This window comes from Cucumis melo, chromosome 6 (assembly GCF_025177605.1).
Source record: "Cucumis melo cultivar AY chromosome 6, USDA_Cmelo_AY_1.0, whole genome shotgun sequence".
NCBI classification, from domain to species: domain Eukaryota; kingdom Viridiplantae; phylum Streptophyta; class Magnoliopsida; order Cucurbitales; family Cucurbitaceae; genus Cucumis; species Cucumis melo.
Window position 1 is genome coordinate 21,941,728 of NC_066862.1, and position 16,183 is coordinate 21,957,910.

Genomic DNA, 16,183 nt, shown 5'->3' on the forward strand with positions numbered 1-16,183 from the left:
TCTTCTCCCTTTTTAAACATAAAAAAATGTCTACTCTTGAGACTGATCAGCTACATTGGAAGCATGCCACAAAGGAAACCAGTTTGTAATGTCAATCTTATGGAGTATGACCTTATTTAACACTAAGGGATACAACAAAAATCTCATTCACCAGACAAACTAACAATGTTCCTCGAGATAAGATAGAAGCCAATTCATCATTAGATAAATGCGAAGTTTGAAAGCTTGCCACCACAGTGATCCCTAGAAATCCATGATACTCAAACATGAATGATATTCATCTGATACATTCACTTCATCAACAATGCGTCTGATATTCTTTAAATAAATGATATGAATGATTATTATTAGACACTTAGTGATAGCAATTATCAATCTGTTTGGTGGCACTCGTAAGAACATTGTTATTAATATCACTCACAATGCATTCTTCCTTCCTAAAATTAATAGCATAGCCTTGATCACATAGTTGACTAACACTAATCAGATTAGCCTTGAGCCCTTCAACATATTTAACATCTTTCAGACATGGGAAATCTTGTTTTACAATATTTTCTTTTGCTACAATTCTGTGTTTTGCACCATCTCCAAACATAACATTTCCATATGAACATTCTATTAACTCAGAGAAGAAAGGTTGATTTCTTGTCATATGTCTAGTAAACCCACTATCAAAATACCATGCGTCTATTGAGGACTGAATCGTTGTAAAAGCAATACTACACTTTTCTGATTGCTTTACTCTCCAAACCTTATAACTTCTCTTTCCATTTTGATTAAAGGAATTAGATTTATGCTTCTGTGGACGATAACTACTCTTCCGATGATGAAGTCTGTCTCTCTATAACGAATAATAGAAAGGTCTAATATGACCTCTCTTACGAGTAATGGCAAACCCGGCTAGTTACTTTTGATGAAGAGCTAACAACCTTAGTTTCAACTGGTTGATCAGTATTTACACCTACAATAGTAGGAACAAATTTTTAGTTTGACTGGTTCTTTTTTTAGATGAGTCAAAACCAAGACCACATTTGTTTGAACTAGACTATCCTGAATTCAATATTTGATATAGATTTACAGTTCCTGAATTTAACATTTTGACTGACTTCATAGTTTGATCATACTCTGTCTGGATCTCCCTCAATTTTTGTTTTAAGGAAGATATAACTGATAATAGCCGTTCATTTTCTTCCATAAGATTCTGTATTTTTTCTTTCCACACTACTCTAGTTTCTGAATCTTCTTTCCATTTAATCTTCAATTGTTTAAAGGACAGGTTGTCTTCACTTTCTTCTTTAGAATCTTCAACTTCATCTGTAGATAAAATACTAATAAAGGATTTAGTACATTCACCTTCTTCATCACTTTCGTCTGTATCATCATCAAATAATGTAGCACTAAAACTTTTCTTCTTTCTTCTCATAAAATTATGATATCCACTTGATGATGACCTACCTTTAACATTCTATGCACTTTAAAGATCTGTCTACTTTGACACCAATTTTAACAATATCCTTCCAATAAGCATTAATTGTGTTATCTAAAACTGGATGACGAGTTGTTGACCCCTTTCCTAATCGACGCCAATAAAGACTCAATGAATCAGTGTCAATCCGCTCTAATACCAATTGAAAAACGGTGTGAGATAATCAAAAGTCTTTTAGTTAATTCTGAAGTAAATAACAATCGAAATAGTTCAGTAAACAACAGAAGAAAAATAACACAGAGAACTTTGGTAACCCAAATTCGGTGAATACCACGTACGTCTGGGGAGCTGCACACAGCTCAAATAAGAATTAATATTAAGATTCACAATAATCAATATAAATTAATACTATAAGGAACATGCTTCTTATGTATATGACTATCTTTAAGTACAATATTAACTTAAAGGATTCAAGCTCCCCAAATTTTATGGATGAATCTTCTTGAAGATAAACTCAGGCTCCCCCTGAATTCTTTAATCGAAGTTCAACTATTTTAGTCTTCTTTCATATTTCTTATCAACTCGTACATAGTAAGATCACTAGTAGATCTTAAGTAATTTGTCATCACAAAGAAGTTAATTGATGTACCTTCGAAATCTTTCTCTAAAAAGAATGCTTGCAAATTACACTGAATGTTTAGTGATGCCCACCACGAACCAAACATAGAGCTTCAATATATAGTCACTCTATCAAATCTTCGAGATCTTCTTAAAAGATATAGATAAAAGATTCCTACTTATGAGGAAGATCTTTTATCTTTTAAAACGAATATTTTTTTAACCTCTTTATTAAATAATCCTATTTATGAGGAAGATTTTTTATCTTTCAAAACAAATATCTTTTCAACCTCTTTTTTAAATAATCTTTAAATAATAAAAAAAATCTCATTAATTCTTTTTGACAAAATTCTCAACATTGTAGATTATATAAAATCAATTTTAATTTTTTTTTTCATGAAGAGCATGTTTGTTCATACTTTTCTTTCTTCTTTTATGGAGATGTTTTTCACATGATAGTGAATAGATTTAACGATGTTGCATTCATGGTTATTAAAAACAAAGAGGAAAAGGAAAAGAAGTTACAATGATAATTGGTGCAGTCTCAAGAAAACTGAAAAAAAAAAAAAGATTAGGAACCATTATTAGTTTGGAAATCAATATCGTTAAGACTTCTAGGTCCGAAATATTTGTTGATTATTATATTTAAAATATATTGCATGTGACTTTGAGGCAGCAGACTTTATCGGTTACATGTTTGTTGGGATTTTTGTTTTGGAATATTTAAAGTATTTCAAAAGATATGGCTATTAAGATTTTCCTCGTGTGTTTACTGCATGAACAAAATATATATACGGATAGTTGAAAATTTGGTGGTGGTTGTTGCAAAAATTATCCCGTAACACAGGTGAAGGCAGCAACACAGTACTGCATGCAAGTGTACCTGGGAATGATTCAAAATATGAAATTGTATTGAAATTGATTGTCGAATATAGGCAATTCTCAATTCTTATAAAGATTAGGTACAACACAATCTAATGTACAGACCCTGGTTGGATGATTGATGAGATAGTAGATCAAGGGGGAGATCTTCATCGTTAACTTACTTAATCAAGAAGTAGTGATTAAATGCGAGATTTTGGTTCGGTTTAGAACAATTAGAGACTTAATTATAACCAGTTAGTGGGCTTTCTAACAAGAGTAATTTTGTATAGAGTGAGGAACATATTGTAAACTCTGTATTGTTAATCATAAGATTGCTTATGATGTATATCTGTTAGTAATAAAATCTCCTATCTCGGGTCAAGTACCACCTCAGACATAGACGCAGTATCATTAAACTGGATTAATAAACCTATGTAAACTATATGTGCTTATTGTTGAATCTAATGTAGTTGAGCGTGTGTTTCACCTATCTACAGACACAGTTGTTGACTGTTTCATCATTTTTCAAATATGGAAAGTAACAAGTATTGCTTTTGAAAATTGAGATTTGCTCGGTTTAAATAGAGAGTTGATTATTGAGGAAATTCATGAAATGATATATAGGGTTTCATCACTTTTAATTTATGTGATTGTGCATGATCTGAGCCCAAAATCTAAATCTTCAAATTTAAAAAACACAATTTTATTTTTGGAGTGGGTTCTCATAATTTAAAAAGAACCACTATTAAAATTAATTAAACAACACAAATAATACTTAGGAGTACGTTTTCTAAAAAATATAACAAATCGGTAAAATACTTACACTTATAGAACAATTTTGAAAACAGAAAAAGCTCATAGGCCCATAATGAAAAATACCAAAAATACCTCAATCAACACGTGATTAATCGACCACACGCCCGTAAGTAATCTTCTTCTAAACGATTGTATACGACAGTCTAAACAATCGTAGACCATTCGTTTAGGTCATGATACACGATCCTATAGTTCTTTTTAATGATGAAAAAAAGGCTTCAATTTTAAACGATCGTGTTAACTATGGTAAGCAATCATTTAGATCATATTCACCCGATCGTGTAGTTCTTTTTAAACGATGAGAAAATGACTTCAAATAATCTAAACGATTGTGTTTGACTATATAAACAGTACTTTAGATCATATCAACATGATCATGTAATTCTTTTTAAATGATGGGAAAATGACTTCAAATTAAAATGATCGTGTTGATCATAGTAAACAATCATGTTCGCAATAGTAAATGATCGTTTTGACAATGGTAAACAGACGTTTAGTTCATGTCAAAATGATATTTAAACGATCTTGATATTCTCAAATATGAGGAAGATGAAGTAGTTTCAAAAAATTTATCGAAAATGGATGAAATAGAAGATTTAAACAGAAGACTAAATTGTTTAAAAAATTAGAAGAAAATCTTGAAGAGGAGATGAAAAAATCTAGAAGATCAAAAGAACTCGAAAAGAAAGAAAGAAGAAGAAATAGAAGTGATGCAAGGACAAACTTAAAATTACGAAAATATTTTGCCCGACTTCGTTGACTTTTGTTTTTTTGTTATATTTGCCGTAAATTTTTTTTTTTTTGTTATATTTAAGTAAATTAGCCTATTGTTAAGGCGTATATAGTTATTTTAAACTTTTACAAATCGAAAATAAAATGGTCACTTTTTTAGAAATATAGACTAAAATAGAAAAAGTTGGGAAGTATAGTGAAAGTGAAGAGGCAAAATTAGAAGTAGATAAATGAAAAAGTAGTATTTAAGTTATTTTATATTTCTACTTTTGTGACTTTTGTTCGATGTCTTATTCTTTGACTAAATTATACAAAGTAAAAATATATATTTATCATTAATGAGGAGAAGAAAATAAAACTTTAACATTGCAAATTAATGAATTCTTTGTGGTGGACTCCATAATGAATTAAGTCCAATAGACATTATCCATTAATTGCATGCTATAAATTAGGATAAGATAGCTAGGCTTTGTTCCCTTTTCTTCTTCTATTAATCAAATCAATTTTTATCCAAATTATTAAAAATAATTATCACCCATGTTTAAAATTTCCATTTGACGTATGACTAATAATAATTAAGGTTTAAATTAATGTCAATTTTTAGATTAATTTCAGTGGCCTTTTATTAATAATAATTAAGCATTTTGATTTCTGTTTATTTGTGTATTAGTCATTATGTTATTATCTTTTTCATAGTTACTATTGTATGCTCTAACCGACTATATATATGTTATTGAAACGAGATAACTCTTCTACACATTTTTTCTTTTTGTAGAAGATTTTTTGGTATCAAAGCTTCTGACTTACATCTTCTTGCCACACGTCGTCTATCTTTCCTATTTTCTTGCCCTAATTCTCTGTTGTCTCTCTTTGTCAATGGCTTGTGTTAAAAATTGTTTTACAAAAGAACTTTGATCACCAATTTTTCTTCTAAAAAATATTTGCAATCTCATTTAAATCTGACTTGATTCCATGAGAACTTATTTTCTTTAACAAAATTTCATATTACATCTATTTAGAAGGCACCCAAGTAATTATCGTGTTCATTGATGCATGATTCAAATGTTGCATTCGCTCCAACTATTTCTCTGATAACTATCAATACAATTGATGATGCTAAATACACAAAAACTCATTTTGATAACATTCCCTCAAGTGCCAGGGCCAGATATAGTAGCTTCAATGTCCCTTGGAGATCGATTTGTAAATGTTTGGATTGGTTTAATATTCACTACAAGGAATCGAAGTTCTCTTGATGCATAAAACGACGTTGGCGAAAACAACATCAAAAGACAGGTGTTTCCTTGACGCCATATCCCCTACATCGGTGAAGTTCACATATCCCGACGTTATGAAATTGATAACGGGCTAAGGTACCCATATCCCGATGCCAGTAACATGAACGTCAGGGAACGTATGACAGTTAAATATATATTCAACTTTCCCGAACGCCTTTCGAGAGACGTCGAGATAAGCTTCTATATTTTTTACGCTTGTGAACCAGGCGTCGTGGAACATCGAATATATTATTTAATGGTCACACTTTTTCCAACACCATGCAGCAAACGTTGGAACTTGGGCTCCAATTATCGATGTTTTTAGAACTAGCATCAGAGGATAGGGGCTAATATATTCTGACACCGTTAGTAATGCATCGGGATTATTGTTCAACAATACCGACGCATTACTAATGGCGTCGAGAATGGACATCTTCTCCCAACGTTTTCGTGGTGCTTTGAGAGTGTTCTTATAAAAACAACTCTTTGAGTTCTGTAAATCACATAAACGAAAGATAAAGAAAGATTTGAGAACGAGAGAGGTCGAGACTATTTACGCGTTCGTCCACCTGCCGCTTGCCGCCGTTCACCTTCTTTGCCACTGCCACTCCTAACTCCGGTAAGTAATTTAGATTTTTTTTTTACTTTAGGTTTAGTTTAGGTTTTAGGATTAGATTAGTTTAGATTTAGGTTTAGGTTTTGTTTGAAATTAGTTTTATGATATAGAGTTTGAATTTGTTTTGTGATTTAGTTTTTGAATTAGTTTTAGGATTCAATTTGAATTTTATGTTTTTTATGGATTTAATTGAAAATTTGAGAATGCTGTATATTGAAAATTAAATTGAGGGGTTGTGTGTTGAAAATTTGAGGGGTGGGGGGTTGTGTTTATTTTTAAGGATTGAGGGGGGTTGTGTTATATAATGGGAGATGTTTAATTTTTTAGGATTTAGGAAAGGATTGTGTTTTGAAAATTTGAAGAGGGGTTGTTTAGTTTTTAGAATTTGGGGGGGGGGATGAGTTGATTTGAAATCTTTAGGAATGGCCGGTTGACTTGAAAATTAAAGGGGGTAGTATTGAATTTGAGGAATGAGGTGTAATGATTTCAATATTTGTCTTTGTGAAGGCTGTTATTGTTTTATAATCACTGTAATTTGTGGTTGAGATTTGTTTTGGCTATCTTACAATTATGGTAACCTTTAATTTAAACTTAGTTGTTTTTTTTATTTTTTCGTAGTTTTGTTTGTTGGAATTGTTAGGTAGCTTGTAAAGATTAAAGTAATTTGTTGTTAATTTATTATGGCTATCCTGCAGTTATGGTAGCCTATTCAGTGCGAACGTAGTTTTGAATATTTCTGAGGGTTTGAAGTTGTGTTAGGTAACTTGTAAAGTATGTTGGAAGGATTTGATAGGTTCAAAAGATTAAAGTTGTTTGTGCTTAGTTTGTGGTGACTATCTTATTGTTACGGTAGCCTATGTAGTTTAAATTTAACTTTAGTGAAAAGTTTGAGAGATTGGGCACAGCTTATTCAGGGGAGTAAATTTAGGGTTTGAGCGGAGGAATATACTATTAATCAAACCTATTTATGTTTTAGGTCTTTAACGATGGACAAGGGTTGAATGAAATTTAGGAATAAGTTCTCCATTGAGTATAGAGAGGGAATGACCCAATTTTTAAAGGTTGCCAAGTTTCAAATCAATGATTATGGATGAATAAGATGTCCATGCAAGAGATGTATGAACTCAAATTGGAACTCATTAGAGGGTTTAGAGCGACATCTATTATTAACTATTGGAATATCCCCTTCCTACATATAATGAGTGTATCACGGAAAGTCAGTTAACTTGCATAGAGGTGTAGAAAGCTTTGATGAAGGAACTAATAGTAACCTTTTTAATGAAGAAACTAGTAATAGTCATTTTCATGAAGAAGATGAAATGTTTGGTATGTTGAATGAGTTACAATCTCCGATTGAACACAAAGAAGAAACGGAGCAAGGTTTGGAGAATGAGATGTTTAATATTGGGCTAGATATAAAAGAAGAGACAATAAACATATTTCAGGACTTATTGAATGAAGCACGTAGTGAGCTATACCTCGGTTGTTCAGAATTTTTCTCCTTGAATTTTTTGGTTAAGTTAATGTATGTCAAGGTTCTCAACGGTTGGAGTAACAAGTCATTCGATATGCTGTTAGAATTGTTAAGAGCAACTTTTCCAATGTGTAGTACTACTATTCCTAGTTCATTTTATGAAGCCAAATAAAAACTGTGTGACTTGAGCTTGGGGTACGAGACTATTCACGCATGCAAGTACGATTGTGTAGTGTACTAACAGGAGTTTGGCAATTTGCATCATTGTTCTACTTGTGGTGAGTCTCGATACAAGGTTACTCCTAACAGAGGGAAAAAATTTCGCATAAGGTATTGCGCTACTTTTTGTTGGTATCAAGATTACAACGCTTATTTGTATCGCAAGAAGGGTCTGCTGACATGAGATGACATAAGGATAAATGTGATGAAACAGAGGATGTGTTGAGACATTAAGCTAATCCGAAGGGATAGAAGCATTTTGATTGTGAATTTCCTGATTTTGTTTCAGATTCATTGAACGTTCTTTCGAGTTAGCTTTAGATGAGTTTAATCTGTTTGGTCATATGAGTACCTCATACAGTATGGGATCTGTGGTGTTAATTTCCTACAATTTGCTACCTTAGAAATGCATGAAAGAGTCAAATTTCTTCATGTCATTGCTCATACCCGGTCCTAGATCTCTTGGTAGGGAAATTGATGTTTACCTCAAACTATTCATTGAGGAACTGAAAGAGTTATGAAATTCTGTTGTGCATACGTATGATTCTCTTACTGGTTAGTTCTTTTAGTTGTATGCAGCCTTGTTGTGGACAATTAATGATTCTCGATATATGGTGACCTATCTGGGTGGATTATGAAGAGGTATTAGGCATGTCCCATATGCATGAGAGATAGATAATCGTTTGTGAGATGGTCCAAGGGTATATTTATCGTGGAGATGATCCAACATAGACTCAAGAATCTTTACCTCAACCCAAACTAGTGTGTTATGTGCAAGAATGACAAAAGACCTATATGAACACATATATTCTATTAATATCAAAGACCAAAGAGGGGTTATTCGTTACTATTTGCTGGTGGCAATGATTTGGGCTATTTGGCTGGAAAGGAACAAAAGAATTTTCAACAACCAATCTAGCATTGTCAATAATACTTGGGAAGACATTTGTAATCTCACTGGATCGTGGTCTTCTAAAAGAAATCTTTTCAATAATTATTCTCTTTGTAATATTGCTCTAAATATTATTGTTTTCTGTTGATCTTTTCCTTGGGCCTATCTCTAGCCTATTCTGTATTGGACTATGTATCCCCTGTGCTTTATTGAATATATATCGGAGATGATGAGGGTGCTATAAGGGTGTCCACCTAGTAAGGATGCTTGGGTGCACCTATTGACCAAACTGTATCCTTTTCTAAAAAAAGACTATCAATACAATTGCTACTTCTCCGTCAACTTTTGTTTGTTCTACTGCTTTATCAACTCATGTTGTTAACCCTCTATATGAAGATTTGATCTCGATAGATCAAACAAGAATGAGACTCTTCTTAATACCATGCTCTTTCAATTGATGCATCGTGTCAAGGTTGGCTTGCCGAGACACCAAACAAATAAATTTGTAAACTGCTCCTAAGAGCTTGGTAGATAGTGGGAGCAAGTCGTCTCTACATGGAATCTTGAGATGTCAAAACCTATTGATGGATTCGAGTTGTAATATAACATAGGAGTTCTGAGAGTTGTTTATGCTTGAATGTAAAAGCATGAAAAGTAAAGCATAATTGAAAAAGGATGTCTCGATTCGTTAAAGGTCGTCTAGCTTAGGATTTCAGCATTCCTTCATCTGGTTGGTCACTTAATTCTACTCTTGGCTTGTTAATCATAACAACAGATCAAAACTAGTTGAATTATTTAACATTTTAATTAGTCTTAATGATAAAATAAAGCCTTTTAACATCACATTAAGCCTAGGTAATCTAACCATGTTTTGTTAGCATACGAAAAAGCTTATATTACTAACAAATATTTGAAAAATGTTAATGCTCATGGTGAGGATAACGAGAAGCTCGTTTCCCCTCCTTGACGGGTTGAAGAATTCCTCATTGCTACCACTTCATCAAAACCTCCTTCCCAAGGTTTTGACTTTCTAGATGTGATTCATGAGGTTGATGTCGAGAATACTATAGCTACGATTATTGCAACTGATGAAATGAAAGATGTATTAATGACATGTGTAACGACCCAACTCCTTATACTGAATCGAAGTCATTACTCAATATAGAACAAGTGGTTTAAGTCATAAAATTTTATTAAAAGCATACGGTTCACGAAATTCATTTATAAAAGCATAAACAAGGTAGTCATGCAAAAATGTAAAAACGTTCTGAAATCCTACTCGGGCCCTATCTACATAAAAGATAGTGAAAAATAAAAAGTACTCAAACTCAAATGCTAAAATCTGAAATAAGAAATAAGCGGAAGCGGTAGTCCCTATGGCCCTCCTCGGTCTCACTTCGGGTCGCTCGCCAGCTTGCCCTTGCCCTTGCCTCGTCCTCTACCTGAAAACATAAAATGGAGAGAATGAGTATAAAAATACTCAGTAAGGGACCCACTACTAGTCCCACTAGGTGCCTGTTAACTTCCTGTTAGAGTCCTGATAACTGGTACCCAATCTCTGGCACGTTCCCGAACACGTGCAATCATGCGCTCCCGTAGGAACGTAACTCTGGTCTTCGGTGCCCGGGGACACCTAGGACAGTCGGGATGCGAGGACCCCGTCGAGTCACTCGAGTCATGTCTAAATCATGCTAGACTGGCGTCCCGTCGGACCACACAGTCCTCAATAGGTGGTGATCCCGAAGGACACCCATGCAGGTACGACTCTAACAGAAATCAAGCTAACAGGTACCCTAATTGCAGTGAACATACACATGGCATCAGCATATAACATGTCACATAATCATTTCTACACTCTCCGTCCCGACATTCGTCGTAACCATAATAGATCTTGCCACACATAACAGGCTATAGCACAACTGTATCGTCATTTGCATCATACTAGCGTTTATTTCAGGCATCATACTGTCAAATCCTCAATATGCAACATAGGGCATACACAGTCTCATACTTCAAACATGAAACTAGTAGTAGAATCTCTTACCTGGAGATTCACTCGACGAGTCCTAACCGCAAGACACGTGTGCTTTCCAAGCAACGGGATCCTAAATATTTAATAACGCCAAAGTTCGTAAATAAGTCACCAACGGCTAACGGTTAAAACTCGGTTGAAATAACTTACCCCAGAAAAGGTTGCAGTGGTTGAGCCCCTACTGAAGAAAATCTCCCGCTGCAGCAGTTACTCGGTCCAAGACGTTCCTTAGGAAAAATAATTTAATTTAGTCCAAATTAAATTATTTAGCGCCCAAAACATTGGGTCGTATTGGGGAAATGCCCAAAATAAATACTTAATTTACCAAAAATAGGTGGGAGGAGCCAAAATAAGCTTGGCGGCTCGGCTGGAAAATAGGGCAGGAACCGGCTCGGCTTGGAGGCTGGAGATCGGCTCGGCTCGCGGTGCAGACAGGCGCGGCTCAGCTTGGACAGGAACTACGCGTGCGGCTCGGCTTGCAACAGGAGGGAGACGCGGCTCGGCTACGCAGAAGCGCGCGGCGCGGCTCACACGCGGGTGCACGCGGGCGCGGGTCGGTTTCCGGAATACGGCGCGCGTTGGCTCGGGTCGCGGAGCGGGTCTTCGGTCGGGTCTGATCTTCGCGCAGAGTGACGCTGACTTCCGGACTCGGGTTGCGCGACGGGTTGCGGTGGTCCGGCTTAAATGCGGCTTCGCTCGGCGGCTGCGGACGGGGGCTGCTCGGCGTCGAAACGAAGCGACGCGATTCGGCTTCGGCTGGCCGCCACGATTCGGCTTGCAGACGCGATGGGCTTCGGCTTCGGCTTGCGACTCCCGACTGAAGGCGGCTTCGATCCTTGGCGTGCGGCGGCTTCGATCCTTGGCGCGCGGCGGCTCGACGTGGACCGATCTTCGACGCTGCTGGGAGACCGGCGTGGTGACCTACGGCGGTTGACTAGCGGCGGCGGCGGCGGCGGCGGGGGAGATTGGGATTTAGGGTTTTCTTCTTTTTTTTTTTTTTTTTTTTTTTTCACTTCTTGGGGAAGAGGTGAACTACACGCTTTCCAAAGCCCCCTTTTTATAAAAGAATTAATACTAAATAAAAAACATAAATATTATTTCTTTTATCTTTTTTTTTTTTTCTTCCTACTTTAGTCCAAATAACAACCAACTTAACAAATTAAATCACCAACAAAAATCTCTAAATCTTCATTAATCACAAGTAAAAATTTCCTCAATTCGAAAGAAATTTCAAGAATTTTACTCTTAAGACGATAAAAAGGGAAGACAAATTTGGCGGGGCGTTACAATCTCCCCTCCTTAGAAAACTTTCGTCCTCGAAAGTTCTAATCCTCGAACAGCTCGGGGTACTGGGCTCTCATGTTCTCTTCTTTCTCCCACGTGGCCTCTTCCACTCCATGGTTCTGCCAAAGGATCTTGACCAGTGGGATTTCTCGACTGCGAAGCTTCTTGACCTCTCTTGCCAAGACCTCGACAGGCTGCTCCTCGTAGCTCAAGTTCTCGCTAAACTGTAGTGGCTCGAAGTCCACCACGTGTGTTGGGTCTGCGACATATTTCCTCAGCATGGAGATATGAAATACGTCGTGCACTGCAGCAAGGGATGGGGGTAGCGCCAAGCGATAAGCCACGGGGCCAATCCGCTCCAGTATCTCGAACGGCCCTACGAAGCGTGGACTCAGCTTCCCCTTCTTCGCGAACCTCAGAACACCCTTCATGGGTGCAACCTTCAGAAAGACCATATCTCCCACTTCAAACTCGAGGTCCTTACGTCGTACATCAGCGTAACTCTTCTGTCTGCTCTGGGCTGTCAGCATACGAGCTCGGATCTTCTGTATGGCTGCGTTGGTCGTCTGCACTAATTCGGGGCCTAGCATCCTCTGCTCTCCAACCTCGCCCCAGCAGACAGGGGATCTACAGCACTTGCCATACAGAGCCTCGAACGGTGCCATACCGATGGTAGCCTGGTAGCTGTTGTTATAGGCAAACTCCATTAGGTGCAGATGGGAGTCCCAACTTCCTGAAAACTCTAGTACGCAGGCTCGCAGCATGTCCTCCAAAATCTGGTTCAATCTCTCTGTCTGACCATCAGTCTGAGGGTGGAATGCCGTGCTGAAGTCCAACCTCGTACCTAATGCAAGTTGAAGTCCTTTCCAGAACTTCGATGTGAAACGGGCGTCTCTGTCTGAAATGATGGATACGGGTACTCCATGTAGTCTCACAATCTCTGTCATATATAGCTGCCCCCACTTACTGGCAGTGTAAGTGGATTTCCCTGGCACGAAATGGGCCGACTTCGTGAGTCTGTCGACCACAACCCAGATCACCGTGTAGCCCCTCAGGGTCTTGGGCAGTCCCGTAATAAAATCCATCGACACACTCTCCCACTTCCACCCTGGCACACTCAAGGGTTGCAACAATCCTGCTGGATGCTGCCTAGGTGCCTTCACCTGCTGGCACATCAAGCATCTACTGACAAAGTCTGCCACATCCCTCTTCATGCCCCTCCACCAATAGACACTCCTTAAGTCCTGGTACATCTTCGTACTCCCAGGGTGCATGGTAAACGGGGAACTGTGAGCCTCAGTCAAAAGCTCCGTCTTAACTGCGCTGTCTTCCGGCACACACAGGCGTCCTTCAAACATAAGGCCATCGTCAGAGGATATGGAGAAGCCTTCACCTTGCTCTGTCTCTACCACGCGACGCTTCTCTGCCAAATAAGGATCATTCAGCTGAGCAGCAATGATCTTTTGCCTCAAGGTTGGCTGAACTGTCAACTGAGCCAACTGTGCGGTAACCTCACCTACTGAGACTGCAATCTCTGCCCTCTCAAAGTCCCTGAGTAAGGGGGTCTGCTTGGTGATTAGCACTGCTGAATGTGCAACTTTCCTACTTAGCGCATCAGCCACTACATTCGCTTTACCTGGGTGGTATAGGATCTCGCAGTCGTAGTCTTTCACCAACTCAAGCCACCTCCTCTGCCTCATGTTCAACTCCTTCTGGGTGAAGAAGTACTTCAGGCTCTTATGATCGGTGTAAATCTGAATCTTCTCACCGTACAGATAGTGCCTCCATATCTTCAGTGCAAAGACTACAGCTGCCAACTCCAAGTCATGGGCAGGGTAGTTCTGCTCATGGATCTTCAACTGGCGGGAGGCATAAGCAACTACCTTACCCTGCTGCATCAGGACACAACCTAGTCCCTTCTTGGAGGCGTCACTATAGATTACAAAGTTTCCCGAACCATCGGGCACTGTCAGGACCGGTGCAGTCACTAGCTTCTGTTTGAGCTCCTGAAAGCTCCTCTCGCAAGCTGGGCTCCAGACAAAAGGGGTTCCCTTCTTGGTCAACTGGGTCAACGGGCTGGCTATACGTGAGAAGTCTTCCACGAACCTCCTGTAGTAACCTGCCAAGCCCAGAAAACTTCGAATTTCACTAACCGTGGACGGTCGAGGCCAATTGGTCACCGCTTCAATCTTTGCGGGATCCACTGAAACTCCTTCACTGGAAACCACGTGGCCAAGAAACGTCACCTTCTTTAACCAGAATTCACACTTGGAGAACTTGGCATACAGCTGGTTGGCTCGAAGAGTCTCCAACACCTGGTGCAAGTGCTCCTCGTGCTCAGCCTCGGTTTTCGAGTAAATCAGGATGTCGTCAATGAAGACTATGACGAACGAGTCTAGAAATTCCTTAAACACCCTGTTCATCAAATCCATGAACACTGCAGGAGCGTTAGTCAAGCCGAAGGACATCACCACGAACTCGTAATGTCCGTACCTCGATCGAAAGGCCGTCTTGGGAATGTCACCATCCCTAATTCTCAACTGGTGATAGCCTGATCGCAGGTCGATCTTGGAAAAGACAGTGGCTCCCTGCAACTGATCGAACAAGTCATCAATCCTGGGCAAGGGATAGCGGTTTTTGACTGTCACCTTGTTCAGCTCTCGATAGTCAATACAAAGGCGCATCGACCCATCCTTCTTCTTCACGAACAATACTGGGGCTCCCCAAGGTGATACACTGGGCCGGATGAAGCCTTTGTCCAGCAACTCCTGTAACTGGACCTTCAACTCTTTTAGCTCGGCTGGAGCCATTCTGTAAGGGGCCCTCGAGATAGGGGCAGTGCCCGGCTCTAACTCGATGGCGAAGTCTACTTCTCTGGGCGGCGGAAGTCCTGGAAGTTCGTCTGGAAAAACGTCGGGGTACTCTCTTACCACTGGTTCGGAAGATAGGGAAACTTCCGGCTCTCTCACATCCACTACGCTTGCCAAAATACCCCAAGTACCCTGGCTGAGTAGTTTACTAGCCTTCATGGCTGAGATGACCTTGGGTATACATACCATGCCTGCCCCCCTGAATTTGAAACTAGCCTCGGAGGGAGGGTTGAAGACAACTTCCTTGCCATAACAGTCTATATTTGCATGGTTGGCTGATAGCCAATCCATGCCTAGTATCACATCAAAATCCTGCATGTCTAACACTAGCAAGGTCACGTCTAACATACGATTCGCTATCTCTACCCGACATGCCTTTATTTGTTCTTTGGATAACAGGACCTCCCCAGATGGAGTAGAAACCGACAAAACACTACCCAAAGGCTCTACCTCTAAACCCACATGCTGAACGAAAACGGAGGATATAAACGAGTGGGATGACCCAGAGTCAAATAGCACAAAAGCATAGTGCCCCAAAATTGGGAGCGTACCTGTCACCACAGTGCCAGCTCGCTCGGCCTCCTGCCGGGTAGTGGCGAAAACTCTCCCCTGCTGGGCCGCAGAAGGCTGGGGCGGTGTCGTCTCAAAGGGTTTCCGAGGACACACATCAGCAGTATGCCCCGGCTGTCTACATCTGAAACAGACTCCACTTCCAGCCAAACAACGACCTCCGTGGACTCTCCCACAGGTAGTACAAGCGGGTAGCTCTCTCAGCGTCCTCCCGGCTGCTGCAAGCTCCCGTCGGTGTCTCTGGAAGACACCTCCTGACCTCAGTGTTCGCTGCGGTGCTACGTCAGGCTGCGTCTCAACCTTTCTCTTCTGTCCCAAGGCTGACCCTCTGCCGGCAGCCTTAGACGCATCGGCTCTCTCAGGCAGGCTCAAATCCAGTGCTATACGTAGTGCATCAGCATGCGTGGCTGGGCGGAGAGCTCTGACAATGCCCTGAAGGTCTAGCCTGAGTCCTCTAACAAATTTCTCCGTCCTGGCAGCCTCATCTCTTACC